Raw genomic sequence first — 17,344 nt, 5'->3', positions numbered from 1 at the left:
AGTATGTCTTTATTAGCAGCATGAAAACAGACTGGTATAGTAAATTGGCACCAAGAGTGCGGTGCTGCTGTAAAGTTACTTGAAAATATGGAAGCCACTTTGGAACTAGGTAACAGGAAGAGGTTAGAACAGTTTAGAGGACTCTGGAGATAAGGAAAATGTGGGGAAGTTTGGAACTTACTAGAGATTTGGAAGGCTCAGAAGACAGGAAGATATGGGAAGGGGCCAGGCACAGTGGCTCATGCCTATAATACCAGCACTTTTGGAGACCAAGGTGGGCAAGTCATTGGAGATCAGGAGTTCAAGACTAGCCTGGCCAATATGGTAAAACCCCATCTCTACTAAAAAAAAAAAAAAAATACAAAAACACAAAAATTAGCCAGGCCTGGTGGTGGGAACCTGTAATCCCAGCTACTCAAGAGGCTGAGACAGAAGAATTGTTTGAGCCCAGGGAGGTTGCGGTGAATAGGGATTGTGCCATTTCACTCTAACCTGGGTGACAGAACAAGATTCCATCTCAAAAAAAAAAAAAAAGTGTGGGAAACTATGGAACTTCCTAGAGATTTGTTGAATGACTTTGACCAAAATGCTAACAGTGATATGGACAATAAAGTCTAGGCTGAGGTGGTCACAGATGGAGATAAGAAACTTGTTGAGAACTGAAGTAAAGGTCACTCTTGCTGTGCAAAGAGACTGATGGCATTTTGCCCCTACCCTGGAGATCTGTGGAGCTCTAAACTTGAGAGAGCTGATTTAGGTAGCTGGCAGAAGAAATTTCTAAGTGGCAAAGCACTCGAGGAAGCAGAGCATAAAACTTTGGAAAATTTGCAGCCTGATGATGCAACACAAAAGAAAAACCCATTTTCTGATGAGAAATTCAAATCCACTGCAGAAATTTGCATAAGTTATGAGGAGCCAAACGTTAACCACCAAGACAATGGGCAAACATCTCCAGGGCATGTCAGATACCTTCACAGCAATCTCTCCCATCACAGGCCTGGAGGCCTAGGAGGGAAAAATGGTTTCATGGCCTAATCCTAGGTACCTCTGCTCTATGCAGCCTCAGGACATGGCGCCCTGCATCCCAACTGCTTCAACTCTAGCTGTGGCTACAAGGGGCCAAGGTATATATGGCTCAGGGCATTGCTTTGGAGGGTGCAAACCCTAAGCCTTGGCAGCTTACATGTAATGTTGAACCTGTTGGTGCACAGAAGTCAAGAATTAAGGTTTGGGAACCTCAGGCTAGATTTCAGAGGATGTATGGAAATGCCTGGATGTTCAGGCAGAAGTTTGCTGTAGAGGTAGAGCCCTCATGGCAAACCTCTGCTAGAGCAGTGTAGAAGGGAAATATGGGGTTAGACACTCCACACAGAGTAACCACCAGTGCCTAGTGTAGCTGTGAGAAGAGGACCATCATCCTCCAGAACTCAGAATGGTAGATCCACTGACAGCTTGTGCCCTGTACCTGGAAAAGCCAAAGGTGCTCATTGTCAGCCCATGAAAGCAACCAAGAGGATAATTGTACCTTGCAAAACAACAGGGACAGAGCTGCCCAAGGCTTTGGGAGCCCACCTCTTGCATCGGCATGCCCTGGACATGAGACATTGGGTCAGAGGAGATCATATTGGACTTTAAAGTTTAATGACTGCTTTCCTGGTTTTTGGACTTGTGTGGGGCTTGTAGCCCCTTTGTTTTGGCCCGTTTCTCCCATTTGGAATAGGTGTATTTACCCAATGCCTGTATCCTCATTGTATCTAGGAGGTAACTAAATGCTTTTTTATTTTACAGGCTCATAGGCAGAATGGACTTTCATTGTCTCACATCAACTTGGACTATTTATTTTTTTTTAATTTTTATTGCTTATTTTTTATTATACTTTAAGTTTTGGGGTACATGATCAGAACTTGCCAGTTTGTTACATAGGTATATACATGCCATGGTGGTTGACTGCATCCTTCACCCCATCATCTACATTAGGTATTTCTCCTAATGCTATCCCTCTCCTTGCCCCGCAGCTCCTGCTGTCCCTCCTCTAGTCCCCAACAGGCCCCAGTGTGTGATGTTCCCCTGCATTTGTCCATGTGTTCTCATTGTTCAACACCCACTTATGAGTGAGAACATGCAGTGTTTGGTTTTCTGTTCTTGTGTCAGTTTGCTGAGAATGATGGTTTCCAGCTTTATGTATGTCCCTGCAAAGAACATGAACTCAACCTTTTTTATGGCTGCATAGTACTCCATGGTGTATATGTGCTATATTTTCTTTGTCCAGTCTATCATTGTTGAGCATGGATTGGTTCCAAGTCTTTGCTATTGTGAACAGTGCCTCAATAAATGTACTGTGTATGTGTCTTTATAATAGAATGATTTATAATCCTTTGGATATATACACTGCAATGGGATTGCTGGGTCAAAGGTATTTTTAGTTCTAGATCATTGAGGAATCGCCACACTGTCTTCCATAATGGTTGAACTAATTTACATTCCCAGCAACAGTGTAAAAATGTTTCTATTTTCCACATCCTCTCTAGCATGTGTTGTCTCCTGATTTTTTAATGATAGCCATTCTAACTATTGTGAGATGGTATCTCAATGTGGTTTTGATTTGCATTTCTCTAATGACAAGTGATGATGAGCTTTTTTCATGTGTTTATTGGCTGCATAAATGTCCTCTTTTGAGAAGTGGCTGTTCATATACTTTGCCCATTCTTTGATGGGGTTGTTGTTTTTTTTCTTATAAATTTCTTTCAGTTCTTTGTAGATTCTGGATATTAGCCCTTTGTCAGATGGGTAAATTACAAAAATTTTTCCCATTCTGTTGGCTGCCAGTTCACTTAAATGATAGTTTTATTTATTTATTTATTTTTGCTGTTCACCCCTGGGATGCAAGGCGGGTTCAACATATGCAAATCTATAAACATAATTCATCACATAAACAGAACCAAAGACAAAAACCATAAGATTATCTCAATAGATGCAGAGAAGGCCTTCAACAAAATTCAACAGCCCTTTATGCTAAAACCTCTCAATAAACTAGGTATTGATGGAATGTATCTCAAAATAACAAAGGTATTTATGACAAAACCACAGCCAATATCATACTGTGTGGGCAAAAACTGAAAGCACTCCCTTTGAAAACCAGCACAAGACAAGGATGCCCTCTATCACCACTCCTATTCAACATGGTATTGTAAGTTCTGGTCAGGGCAATCAAGCAAGAAAAAGAAATAAAGGTATTCAATTAGGAAAAGAGGAAGTCAAATTGTCTCTATTTGCAGATGATATGATTGTATATTTAAAAGACCCCATTGTTTCAGCCCAAAATCTCCTTAAGTTAATAAGCAACTTAAGCAAAGTCTCAGGATACAAAATAAATGTGCAGAAATCACAAGCATTTCCATACACCAGTAACAGACAAACAGAGAGCCAAATCATGAGTAAACTCCCATTCACAATTGCTACAAAGAGAATAAAATACCTAGGAATATAACTAGCAAGGAATGTGAAGGACCTCTTCAAGGAGAGCTACAAACTACTGCTCAAGGAAATAAGAGAGGACACAAACAGATGGAAAAACATTCCATGCTCATGGTTAGGAAGAATCAATATCATGAAAATGGCCATATTGCCCAAAGCAATTTATAGATTCAATGCTATCCACATTAAGCTACCATTGACTTTCTTTACAAAATTGGATAAAAACACCTTAAACTTTATATGGAACCAAAAAAGAGCCTGCATAGTGAAGACAACCCTAAGCAAAAAACAAACAAACAAACAAACAAAAAACCTGGAGACATCACACTACCAGACTTCAAACTATACTACAAGTCTACAGTCATCAAAACAGTGTGGTACTTGTACCCAAACTGATATAGAGACCAATGGAACAGAATACAGTCCTCAGAAATAATGCCAGACATCCACAACCATCTATCTTTGACAAACCTGACAAAAACAAACAATGGGGAAATAATTTGCTATTTAATAAATGGTGTTGGGAAAACTGGCTAACCATAAGCAGAAAGCTGAAACAGGATCCCTTCCTTACACCTTATACAAAAATTAACTCCAGATGGATTAAAGATTTAAACATAGGACCTAACACCATAAAAACCCTAGAAGAAAACCTAGGCAATAACATTCAGAACATAGGCATGGACATGGACTCCATGACTAAAACACCAAAAGGAATGGCAATAAAAGCCAAAATAGATAAATGGGATCTAATTCAACTATGGACTTTTGATTTAATGCTGGAATGAGTTAAGACTTTGGGTGATTGTTAGGAAGGAGTAGCTATGTTTTGAAACGTGAGGACATGAGATTTGGGATGGGCCATGGGTGGAATAATATGGTTTCACTGTGTCCCCATCCAAATCTCATCTTGAATTACTCCTATAATCCCCATGTGTCCTGGGAGGGACCTGGTGTGAGGTAATTTAATCATAGGTGTTAGTTACCCTCATGCTGTTCTCATGATATTACATAAGTTCTCATGAGTTCTGATGGTTTTATAAGGGACTTTTCCTCCTTTTGGTCAGCACTTCTCCTGTGCCACCGTGTGAAGAAGGATGTGTTTTCTTCCCCTCCTCCATGACTGTAAGTTTCCTGAGGCCTCCCCAGCCATGCTTAACTGAGTCAATTAAGCCTCTTTCCTCTAAAAATTACCCAGTCTTGGGTATGTCTTTATTGTTAGCATGAGAACAGAATAATACAATAAATTGGTACTGGGAGTGGGGAACTGCTATAAAGACACCAGAAAATGTGGAAGCTACTTTGGAACTGGGTAACAGGCAGAGGTTGGAACAGTTTAGAGGACTCAGAAGAAGACAGTAAAATGTGGGAATGTTTGGAACTTCATAGAGATTTAGAAGGCTCAGAAGACAGGAAGATATGGGAAAGTATGGAACCTCCTAGAGACTTGTTCAATGGCTCTGACCAAAATGCTGATAGTAATGTGGACAATAAAGTCCAGGCTGAGGTGGTCTCAGATGGAGATGAGGAACTTGAAGGGAACTAGAGCAAAGGTGACTTTGATGTGCTTCCATGTGAAGAAGGATGTGTTTCCTTCTCTTTCTGCCATGTGTAAGTTTCCTGAGGTCTCCCCAGCCATGGGGAGTCAGTCAATTAAACCTTTTTCCTTTTCAAATTACCCATTCTCAGGTATGTCTGTATTAGCAGCATGAGAGTGAACTAATACAGTAAATGGGAATATTATTTGTTTGAAAATAAGTAAAGGTTTAATAAATAGAGCAGATAGCATGGGGAACAAATAACATGATGAATGAAATAATCAAAACTCAAAACAATATAAATCACATTGATGCCCTGAGATTGCACAATCTTAAACATTTTCTTCTTTATGCTAAAAAAATACAACTACTTGAATACAAGTTTAAATAGCATGCTTAATGCAATATAACCTTAGAATATTAGGCCACTGCAAATTCTAGATAGTACCAATTACAGTAGGAAACAACTGCATAAAAAAGAATGAAAAATATGAATGGGAGGAGAGAGGAAGAAAGAATAAACAAAGAACAAAGGAATGAAGAAATGAAGTGAGAAAGAAAGATCATTCCATTTCAGGCTCTACAACTAAACCAACAGTATTCAGAACAAAGGAGCTTGTTCTTTTGGGCTGTATGCTGACAGCCCACAACTGGAGTTTGATGGGCTACTGGATTTTAAAAGAGGTATTTATGCATGACTATATTTAGAAAGGTATAGTTAGGATGGATAAATTGTTAGATACCATGTCATTTAAGAAATAATTTTAACCAGGGTTCAACTTTACTTGGAAAAATATTAAGATGTAGAGATGACAGTGTAGCTGTATTTACATATCAGAAAGGATGTTATATAAAACACTGATTTATTTTTTAGAGTTTCTATAGAAAAAAATAAAGATCATGTTTCAGAGATATAGAATTCAGCTTCATATAAACATTTCGAAAAATAGATTGTCTATCCTGTGGGATAATGAGTGCACTCACACTGAAAATAACCAAATAAAATATAGTTTATTATTTCTTTTCTAACTTTATGATATTCTATGAGTTGGAAAATTTGGCAAATTCTATTTCTTTAATAAAACTGACTCTAACCAATTTTCACCTGAACAACTACCTCTTGTGTTCCTATTTCTCATTTGATTATCATGCTCTGCCTCTATCCAACTCCTGCACTGTAGATTTAGCTGGATTTCTAATACAGTCATGTGCATCCTAAGATGTTTTGGTCAACAACAGTCCACATATGCTATGAGACCATAGTCTCATAATACTATAAAGGAGCTGAAAATTTTCTGTCACTCACTGATGTTGTAGCTGTCCCAACATCTTTTAAAAAACAATAAATTTCATATCACCTAAATGTACAGTTTTTTTGAAGTCTACAGTAGCATACAATAATGTCCTAATGTGCAATTTAATAAATAAAGTGTAGCTGTCCTAACATCTTTTAAAAAGCAATGCAAATGCTTTTTAAAAATGCAATGGGCTGGTGCAGTGGCTCACATCTGTAATCCCAGTACTTTGGGAGGCTAAGGCAGGCAGATCACCGGAGGTCAGGAGCTCAAGACCAGCCTGGCTAGCATTGTGAAACCTCGTTTCTACAACAATACAAAAAAAGCAGCTGGGCATGATGGTGGGTGCCTATAACCCCAGCTACTCAGGAAACTGAGGTGACAGAATCATTTGAGCCTAGGAGGCAGAGGTCACAGTGAGCTGAGATCACGCCATTGAACTCCAGTCTGGGCGACAGAGCAAGACTCTGTCTCAAAAAAAAAAAAAAAAAAATCAATGAGCAGTGAAGCTGTCCTAACATTTTTAAAAAGCAATGCAATTACCTTTTTTTAAAAAAAAATTAAGACAGAGCCATGCTCTGTCATCCAGTCTTAAGTTCAGTGGCGTAATCTTGGCTCACTGCAACCTCCACCTCTCAGGTTCAGGCAATTCTCCAGCCTCAGCTTTCTGAGTAGCTGGGATTACAGGTGCGGGCCATCACACCTGGCTAGTTTTAATATTTTTAATAGAGACAAGATTTCACCATATTGGCCAAGCTGGTCTCGAACTCCTGACCTCAATCTGCCCGCCTCAGCCTCCCAAAGTGCTGAGGTTTCAGGTATGAGCCACTACACATGGCCTTATGCAATTAAATTTAAAAAATAAATTTAGTGTCACCTAAATGTAAAATGTTTACAAAGTCTGCAGTAGTATACAATAATGTCCTGGGCTTTCACATTTATTCATTACATAATCACTGACTTACCTAGAGCAACTTTCAGTCTTGCAAACTCCATGTATGGTAAGTGATCTATATAGGTGTGCCATGTTTTTAATATTTTATTCAACATATACAGCATACCTTTTCTATGCTTAGATATATTTAGATACACAAATTTGCCATGTGTTGCAGTTACCTCCAGTATTCAGTACAATAACATGCTGTATGGGTTTGTAACCTAGGAGAGGTAGGGTTTAGTATACAACTTTGTTAGTCAGTTTGCATCACTATAAAGGAATACCTGAGGCTGGGAGTTTATAAACAAAAGAGACTAATTTTGCTCAAGATTCTGCAGACTGTACATGAGGCAAGCGCCCACATCTGCTCCTGGTGAGGGCCTCAGAAGCTTACAATCATGGCAGAAGACAAAGAAGAGCCAGTGTGTCACATGATGAGAAGAGTAGCCAAAGAGAGAGAGTCAAGGTGCCGGGCTCTTTTAAATGATCAAATCACATGTGAACTCATGGAGTGAGAACTCACTCAGTATGTTAAGGACAGCACCAAGCCACTCATGAAGAATCTGCCCCATGATCCAAACTCTTCCCACTAGGCCCAACTCCCACATTGGTGGTCACATTTCAACATGAGATTTAGAGGGGACAAAACATCCAAATCATAGCAACAACCTAGGTGTGTAGCAGGCTGTCCCAGCTAGGTTTGTGTTAGTATACTCTACGAAGCTCACACAATGCTGAAATGGCCTAATGACGTATTTCTCAAAATGTATTCCTACTGTTAAGCAATTCATGACTGCATTTTAACTGACACAAAGCTCCTCTGCTTATGACACCTTAATGGTCCTCAGGAAAACACATAAATTCCTCAGCTCTACTTCATGAAGTGCTTCTTCCTACATCCATAGACTCTTCTACCATAATTCCACTACAAATATATAAATATAATTCACTGTCCTTTCTCCAACAACACAGAAATACTCACTGGTTTTCAAACCTATTATTCTGTATCATGCAGTTGTCTTTACACTTCTTCTTCCCTATGCTTAGAATAGCTTTTGCTTATTTCATCAGGCTGTTTTCTACTTACTTTTTTCAGCTTTTGTATATCAGGTATCATTTTCTCAGGGACGCTGTCCCTGACTTCAGGCTAATTTTGATTAATAAACCAAAATTAATGGTTTGAGCATCTACTATCAGATAAACAAATATAGGGATTCCATTCCCCATTGTGCCATTACCTGTATTTTATAATTTATATATTTTTACATTTGTGTTATCAATATTATAGTACAAAGTTTATTTTATATATAAACATATATCACAGTGAAAAAACAATTTTATATCTATTGCCTATCTTATAGACTACAAAATTTCCAATTGGAGGAAATATACCTGCCTGTTTCCACAATGTCTACTTCATTTCTTGAATAAAGAAGTGGATAAAAAAATGAATAAACAAATGAGCAAACACTCTTGTAAATTTCCAGAATTGATTGGGTGGTAAAGCAGAAGTCCAAGATTTCTTCCAGTGTCAAGAGTCCGTGACACCCTTCTATTTATGAAATACATTCCTGGGAACTAGTCATTTCCAGGATAAGCAAGTATTGTGGTTAAAGCTACTGATTAAAGCCCTAAAGCCAACGACTAGTGTCATTAGAAGAATAGGAGAAAACTCTGCCGGGCGTGGTGACTCACGCCTGTAATCCCACCACTTTGGAAGGCAGAGGTGAGCAGATCACAAGATGAGCAGTTCAAGACCAGCCTGGCCAACATGGTGAAACCCCACCTCTACTAAAAATATAAAAATTAATCAGGCGTGGTGGCAGTCACCTGTAATCTCAGCTACTCAGGAGGCTTGGGCAGGAGAATCAGTTGAAACCAGAAGGCAGAGGTTGCAGTGAGCTGAGATCACACCACTTTACTCCAGCCTGGGCAAAAGAGCGAAACTCCATCTCAAAAAAAAAAAAAAAAGAAAAGAAGAAAACCCACAGAGATACACACTGGGAGGAAGTCCTTGCATGGTGGAGGCAGAGACTGTAGTGATTCAGGTATAATCTAAGGGAAGCCAAGATTATATTCTCCCTCAGAGCCTTCAAGATGAACCAAACATATCAACCCCTTGACTTTGAACTTTTGGCTTCCTCGACTGTGAGATAATAAATTTCTGTTTTATTTGACCACCTCGTTTGTGGTAATTTGTTACTGAAGCTCTAGGCAACTAAAATATTCTCCATTTCCGCATTTTACATTGAAAACTAAAAAAGTCAAAATAAAATAAAAGGGCATGACTCATTAAATGATCACATGTAGTTTCCATTCAGTCACTGAATCAGTCTTTGTCAGAGAAAATGTGAATATATGTAGCAACAAGTGGTTACATTGAAGCCAAGGCCCATCTACTTTATATGGTAGAATTCAATTTTATTTTGAGATATGCCCTTTTTCTAGATAACCACCCTACCTCACCCCATCATACATGCATACATGCACACACACACACACACACAGTGGACTTCTCTTTGGCCCATTGACTCACTCCTATCAGTCACACTATACACAAAGGCACTGCTCTCTTCATTTTCCTAGAAGATCATGGCCAAAGAGAAGAAGAGGAAAGGCTGCTTGCGGTGTATCACTGTTAGCAAAGGGTATGGTAACACCAGGTTATTGGAGGAGAGACTGAAAAAGAGCCACTCTACAAATATATGGATAGAATGTAGAGAAACCATAAGAGACAGTATATGAAAAGCAGGTGTAGGTGAAATGGGAAGGAGTGATTACAGGGAACTGGAAAGAGAAGCTCTTCTGGAGATGGCCATGAGACTGGGTGATGGGATCTGCGACATTCAGTTCACGATGCAGCTTGGGATAGCGAGTAGATCTCTAAATACTTTGATGCCACTCTTCACCTTCACTGGCCCAGAGCAAAGGAAAGTCAGTTTCTGGAGACACAGAGCAAAGCGGACTATAGTGAGGAGTAGTGAATAGAGAAGGATAAAAAAAGATACCAGTAAGGGGGAATCTAGTGACAGACCTGCTATTTAATAATTGAAAACTTCATCCAGTTTTGAAGTATTTCTCTCTCACAAGACTGGGAAAACACTTAACCCACATAGTCATGGACTACTTTGCTTGTGATTCAAATTTAGCTTTGTTCACAATTCCAGAGATTCTAATGTGGATTTGTTCTTATTTTCCTGGGGTGCAGTGTAGAGTATACAAGGATGCAACTAGCTGATAAGTAAATTTTATTTGTGGGACACAAAGATTTACTGGAGGAAGACTGCATGCTGCAGTACTAAGTAAGGGGACATTTTGCTTTTAGCTGCACCTGCAGGCAACCTTGTAACTTTTGCATTTGGGCAGCTGGATGTAAAATGTGCAGATCTGTATTGGGGAGTGAAAACAGAGAACAAAGTAATTGAGTAAAACTAAACAAAACAAAAGATTGATTCAATAATACTAGACAGAAATATTTGGAACAACGATTAATAATTCCCTATTCTGAGAATGTCTAATAGGTTTCAGAGATAGAAGGACGTCATAAACTTCTTAGAATCTGAACAAAGCTTTGACGGCTAGAGAACCCATCTATTGAACAACAATGAAAAAGGCTTTTTCTTGAATTCCACCCAAATAAAGTCCTTCTGGTCTCAGAAATCAAAGTCAAATAGAAAACAAAACAGAGTAAAGGTCTTAGAGGAGGGACAATGAGCTCAGATTGCACACTCCAGGGCTATTTCTAAAAGCAGGCCCTCTTTCTGAGGAAAGTATGAAATGAGCACAAATATAACCTGTGTCCCAATCTTATCCCACACTCCCATTGCCTTCTTAAACACCGTGACCCAACCCATTCTGTTCCCCCACAGGCTTCTCAGAGATTCTATACACATTTTACAAGCTCATCAATGTTATTCCTACTCCTGTGGTATCACCTAGGTTTAATACAAGAAGGGAGCCTGTAGCTCAGGTTATTTCTGCATCTTATCAGGAAGTGTAGGTTTCCTTTTTCTCACTATTTTCATCTGGTATCAAATCATCTCACGTTTTTGTTTTTAGACTTATCCAATTAATGTTTTAAAATAACTCAGCTTTCTACATATCATCCCCAAACTGTCTCTTACAAATCAATTGATGCTTCTTTTCTTCATAGAAGTCCTTTATTTGTTAATGTGGTCCGAGATCATAGCTACAAAATATCCCTGAGCAAAGGTCACAAGGCAATTGTCTAGAATTCAGGAAAAAGTAGTAGCAATAGAACCTTTTGTATTTTATCTCCAGAGAAAAGCAGTTATTGTTTCTAACCAAATATATTTTTTTTAATGTTGATGTTGGTACAGTAGAGATCCCTTTGCTGACACTCAATATTCAGTGGCTCTTATAACTTAAGTGACCTTTTTGGTATTTGCATTTTTTTTTGAGATGGGGTCCCCTAGGCTGGAGTGCATTGGCCCAATCTCAGCTTACTGCAACCTCCAACTCCTGGGTTCATGTGATTCTCTTGCCTCAGCCTCCCAAGTATCTGGGATTACAGGTGCTTGCCACCATGCCTGGCTAATTTTTTGGTAATGTTTTAGTAGAGATGGGGTTTCACCAATTGACCAGGCTAGTTTTGAACTCCCGATCTCAAGTGATCTGCCCGAATCGGCCTCCTAAAGTGCTAGGATTACAGGCATGAGCCACCACCCCTGGCCTTGCATTTGCTTTTTTCTTATGAACTAGAGGGAAAAATCCAAGAAAATGGTTTGGTCACCAGGATGTCCTTATCCAAGTTTTCTACTGTATTTCTCTTTGGATACTGCAATTTTGCGAGTGTTAGCAGACAATAAAACACAAGCTTTACCACTGATCCCCAAATCTAATATTTTGAAAGCATATAGCTTCTACTTTTCATTGACATTAACTCGTTTCCCTGAAATGTAGCAAGGAACAGACATCAGATCATCTGAAACGACACCTCCATGATCAGAAACAGATTTTCATTCAATCTTCAAGTTTTGGGCAAGTGATTTAATACAATTACGTCAACTAAGTTTTTCTTTCCTAAAGAATAACAACAACAACAAAGCCACCTGTATCAAAAGCAGATATCTAGATTTCTGTGTGAGAAAAGATTAACCACGCATTTTAGAGTAGTCATTGTAAGGGCGCTATGCAAAATTAAGATCACATAAAACTGTAATAGCGGCTATTAATTGCCTGAAGCCTTGCAAATCAGGGAAAGCAATCCTATGCTTGCTAGCCACACTTTATAGCCTCCTCTGTCTGGCTCTTTTACAACTACCATCTTTTGCAAAATGCTTTGTTCCAACTTAAAGAACTGAAGCAGGAATAACTCCTTTTTTCCCCAGCTGGGTTTTGGCAAGTAGATTTTAAGTTACTTGCACGCTAGGGAGCGAAGCACTAATGAAAGCGTATGAAAAGTAATGTACCTAAGGAAAAGGTAAATGATAATAACCAGTGCACAACATTTTATGACTTAGGCTTTTAAAGTGAAAAGCACTTTCTATAACAATAAATGTTCTGTGTTATATAACGTTGCAATAACATACTGAATAACTGAACAATAGTTGTAATTTTTCCTCACTGCAACAAAACGTGTTTGGAATCAGAGGACAGAAATATTCTTTTTCCCTTTACTGTTTAAATTATGTGTATATTAAGCTTTGACAGATCTTTTAAAAATTTATTGTTAAACCCCAAAAATGAATAATTGAAACTCTGTTGACTCATAACTCATTATTGAACATATTTTGTTTTGTTATTTGTTTTATATAAGACTAGACATAGGTCAGAAAGAAATAATCCCAGAGACTTAGATTTAATTCTTTTTAGAAAGTTGATTATGCTCTACGTGTTGAAAGAAATTTACATAAGACTGTAGACTGGAATTCAGTACCATAAAATCTTTGCTCTGTTTGTTATGTGGAAGACCAGACGTAATGAGTTATCACACAACTCCTTTACTCTGCTACTGGAAATAAATAAAAGCTCCGGAAACATATTATTTTATCAAAATACAAACAAAAATAACCAAACAAGCCTAGATCTCTTAGGTCATGCAAAAAGGCATCGGAAGTTCCTTTAATATAGCTATCAGTAGGTAAATAATCAGTGTGCTTCCTCCAGTGACATCTAGCTTATTTCACATAAGTTAACCATTTTCTTTTTTTTTTTTAGAGCAAAGCTACATCTCAATAAATAAATAAATAAATAAATGAAACAGCCTTCTAACACCTAAAAAAAATAATTAAAAAATTTAAAAAAATTTTAAAAAGTTAACCATTATCTTTACTACTATCTAAACATCAAAGGAAAATGTTATTGTATGAACACATTCATATTTCTCTAATGCAATGGCATGAAAGGGCATTGACCACCCCACTGTATCAACACTCCTCAAACATCAAAGATAAATACATAATTGAATAAAACACCATTGTGCTATGTGAAACACTTCAAGGAATGTCATCTAAGTGTCTCTTACATTTCAATCACTGCTCCTACCTTTCTGTATGGAAATCCTTAAGCCACTGTTTCTTCATGTGGTCTGAGATCAGATCTACAAAACATGGCTAAGTTAAGATCACAAGACTATTAAACAGAAGTCAGGAAAAAGTTACAGCAATAGGATCTTTCATTCTTTATCTCCAGAGAAAAGTAACTGTTGTTTTTAACCAAACAGGTACTTTAAAAATAAATGTAGTTCTATGATCCAATTAGAAATTTATATACTCCATATTTCTGATGATTTTCTTATCAAGGCAGAGCATCTGTTCCAATAAAGCTTACCAAATCAATCCTCCTGTAGTCACTTTGTCAAAGTTTAAAAAGAATTGCTAAAAAAAAAGACTGAAAGTTTGGTGTTACTTCATTTTACTTTCTATAAGCATTAAAAAAAGCACAGCTCATGTATCTTTTTCAATGACATTTAAGGAAGGACTTGCAATGAAGAGACTATAAAAGAGGGCCAGCAAATACGTGACACTCTTACTTCTCATGCTTGTAGCAGTCATTGTTAACTAGCCATGCCATTCTTTCCCTCTGAGCCTATACAGAGCTTTCAATCTCTCTTAAATGGCGCTCCAATCAGCTAATATCAACTAGTGAGAGCTGGTATTCAAGATGAAATGTATTTGCTATCTCTTTTCAGGAAGTAAAACTTTCTATTAATCATTTTTTTATACCAGTCAGAAAAGATTCAATCCTTTTTGGCTCTTTCCTTGCTAAAATGATTTTTAATTAAATTCTAGTTCTTAAAATATGTTTACTTTTTGAATAATTTAAAAATGATTATATGTTAAAAATATATGTCTTATGAAGACCACTACCATGATTCAATAGTATCAGAAGAAGAAAGAGCAAACAATTTTGTACCTGTGCATTGCAAAAGTTTTAAAATATAAAATTCAAAATATTTACAAAGAAATTCCATTATTTTCTTAAATCGCTAATTTCTTAAGGGTTGGGCACATGCTTTAAAAACTTTGACATTAACTTTATCTCAGTGTAAATATAAATTTTAATTTGCATTTGAAACATATTTTTATATGAATTACACTTATTGCCTAAGTTTGTTAAATATGCATTTTTCATTAGTCTTCTTTTGGTAATATTCTATAGGTTCAAACTTGATTTTGGCTCAAAAGTGACCCATTAATCTGATTAAAAATGCAAACTATTATCTCTCTTTCACTGATATGAAGTTGTTACTTAAATATCAAGATAAAATTAAAAGTCACTATTTAAAAATTATATTTACCTAAATGTATCAGCAAATGTGTCTACCAAGTTCATTGATAAGAAAATATCAAATACTTAAGCAGATCCTTTGAGTCCAATTGATCTAAAATCCCATGACTCTGGTTCTTCAATTTAATGTTGACTAGGATGTAATGAGATATATGAGATTTTATATCCTGTGTAATAGTTTTCACGTTGCTAATAAAGACATACCTGAGATTGGGTAATTTATAAAGGAAAGAGGGTTTAATGGACTCACAATTCCACGTGGCTGGGGAGGCCTCACAATCATGGCAGAAAGCGAAAGGCACATCTTACATGGCAGCCATCAAAAAGAATGAGAGCCAAGCAAAAGGGGTTTCCCCTTACAAAATCATCAGATCTTGTGAGACTTCATTCACTACCACAAAAACAGTATGGGGAAACAGCCTCCATGATTCAATTATCTCCCCCATGTCTCCCTCCCACAACACTTGGGAATAATGGGAGCTACAATTCAAGATGACAGTTAGATGGGGACACACTGAAACCATATCACCCTGGTATAGTTTTGGAAAGCTGTTAGAAAACTGTAATCTGTATATAAAAGTAACATTACCCTTTGGGTATACTTTATGTAACAATTCTTATTCTAATATTTTCACAGTACCTCATGTTTAGGGCCAACACAATTTAAATAAAATAACTATAGTTATGCCGATAGTATAATCATGGGGTAGTGAGTTTGTTTGTTATTAAAGAAGTAAGAAACAACACACGTTTAAGACCCACAAAGGTACTGGAGTTTGGATAATATAGCTGTCTGTTAAATTTGAGAAATAGATAAGGAATAACACTTAAGATTTGCTCATCTTGTCAGAATGAGACAAAATTGCTACTAAATCAGGTCCCTGGGAAGCTAGAAATTATGCAAGAATTTATTTCTAGGTTGATACCAATATATACATTAGACAATTCTTAAAAACTTTAAAAACACTGTGCATCTGCAACAAACCTATTTTACATTTGAAATTGTTTTATATCAAGTAAAGTATAAATACAATTTTAGCACACTATGGTTTCCTTTGAAAAAAACATTTCCTGTGGTTTTTAGTGAACAAGATTTGCTTTATCATCACAGGCCTAGGACTTCTTGCCAAACAGAAGAGGAAAACAATGAGAAAGAAGGAAACTTTTGAATAAACACTTCATAAAATAAGAGATAAAAGTGGCTTACAGACATAAAAATGTTCTCAACATGCAAATGTTATATTTAACATTTATACTGTAAAATATCACTTTGTACCCACTACTATGCTTATAGTTTAAAAACTAACAACATCAAATGTTGGTGCAGACGTGGAGCAACTGGAAGTCTCATACATTTCTGGCTGGAATGTAAAATGGCGTAACAATTTTGGAAAACTGATTGGTAGCTTCTTTTGAATGCAGTCATATATTTCTTTAAGACTCTGTAATTCTATTCTTACCAAACTTCCTATGAGTAAGAAAAACAGATGTCCACTTGGAAGAACAAGAGACACAGGTTTTTTGTTTGTTTTTATTTTTTCATGGAAATTAAAGTCAAGTGAGGCTCATTAGCCAGTTCTTCTGAGATTTGTGTAGGCTATACTACTTAAGCAGTCATGTTGATTGGATCGCCCTCATGTTCATCTCTTTAGTTCTCTGTACACTCACTCTTCATTTCTTTGACGTACACATTAAACACGCATTTCTGATTTGAAGCTTGCATTCTCTTTCGTACCTGATGCCTGTCCTTAGGCTGCCCAAAGAACTCTGTGAGTGTGAGCTCTTCTTGTGATCTATTCCAGCTTCTCAGTGACCACAGTAGTTTGGATTACTCAGCTTCCTGGCCAGGATAATAGGATGACAGATGGAAGAAATTAGCAAAAAATAATTTTGTTCTGCTTTTTCCCCCTAACTTTTTACTCTCTCTCTCTCCTGCTTTTTAATTTTAAATCTAATTTATCATCACTTTTGCCTTCCCTTTTTTGCTTGCCTCCAGAGCATCTTTTCTCTTCTCATAAAGGTTTTTCTTTTATTTTCTTTCCTTAATTTTTCATTAGTACTATATTTTAACTTGGGCATTTCTTCACTTTGTGGCTATTCCTTTCTCATTATTTCTTCTCTAGCTTCTCCCACCTTTACTTTCTCAGATGATCACATTTCCATAAAAGCTTTGGGTGCTTCCCAGAAGTAAACTCTGAAATAAGGATGTGAGAAAAAACTGTTTTTTTGAGAGTATTAGGGAAGCACCAGCAGGGCAATGGTCTAGTGAGACAGAGAAAGCAAGCAAGCTGGAGCTGTCAAAAAACCAGTTATCATTAACTGAGGTGCCATCTGGACAGGGACTTCTG

Source organism: Sapajus apella, unplaced genomic scaffold, assembly GCF_009761245.1.
Source record: "Sapajus apella isolate SASKATOON/1434 unplaced genomic scaffold, GSC_monkey_1.0 scaffold24, whole genome shotgun sequence".
NCBI lineage: Eukaryota > Metazoa > Chordata > Mammalia > Primates > Cebidae > Sapajus > Sapajus apella.
The sequence above is the reverse complement of the archived record's forward strand: the minus strand, read 5'-3'. Positions refer to the sequence as shown.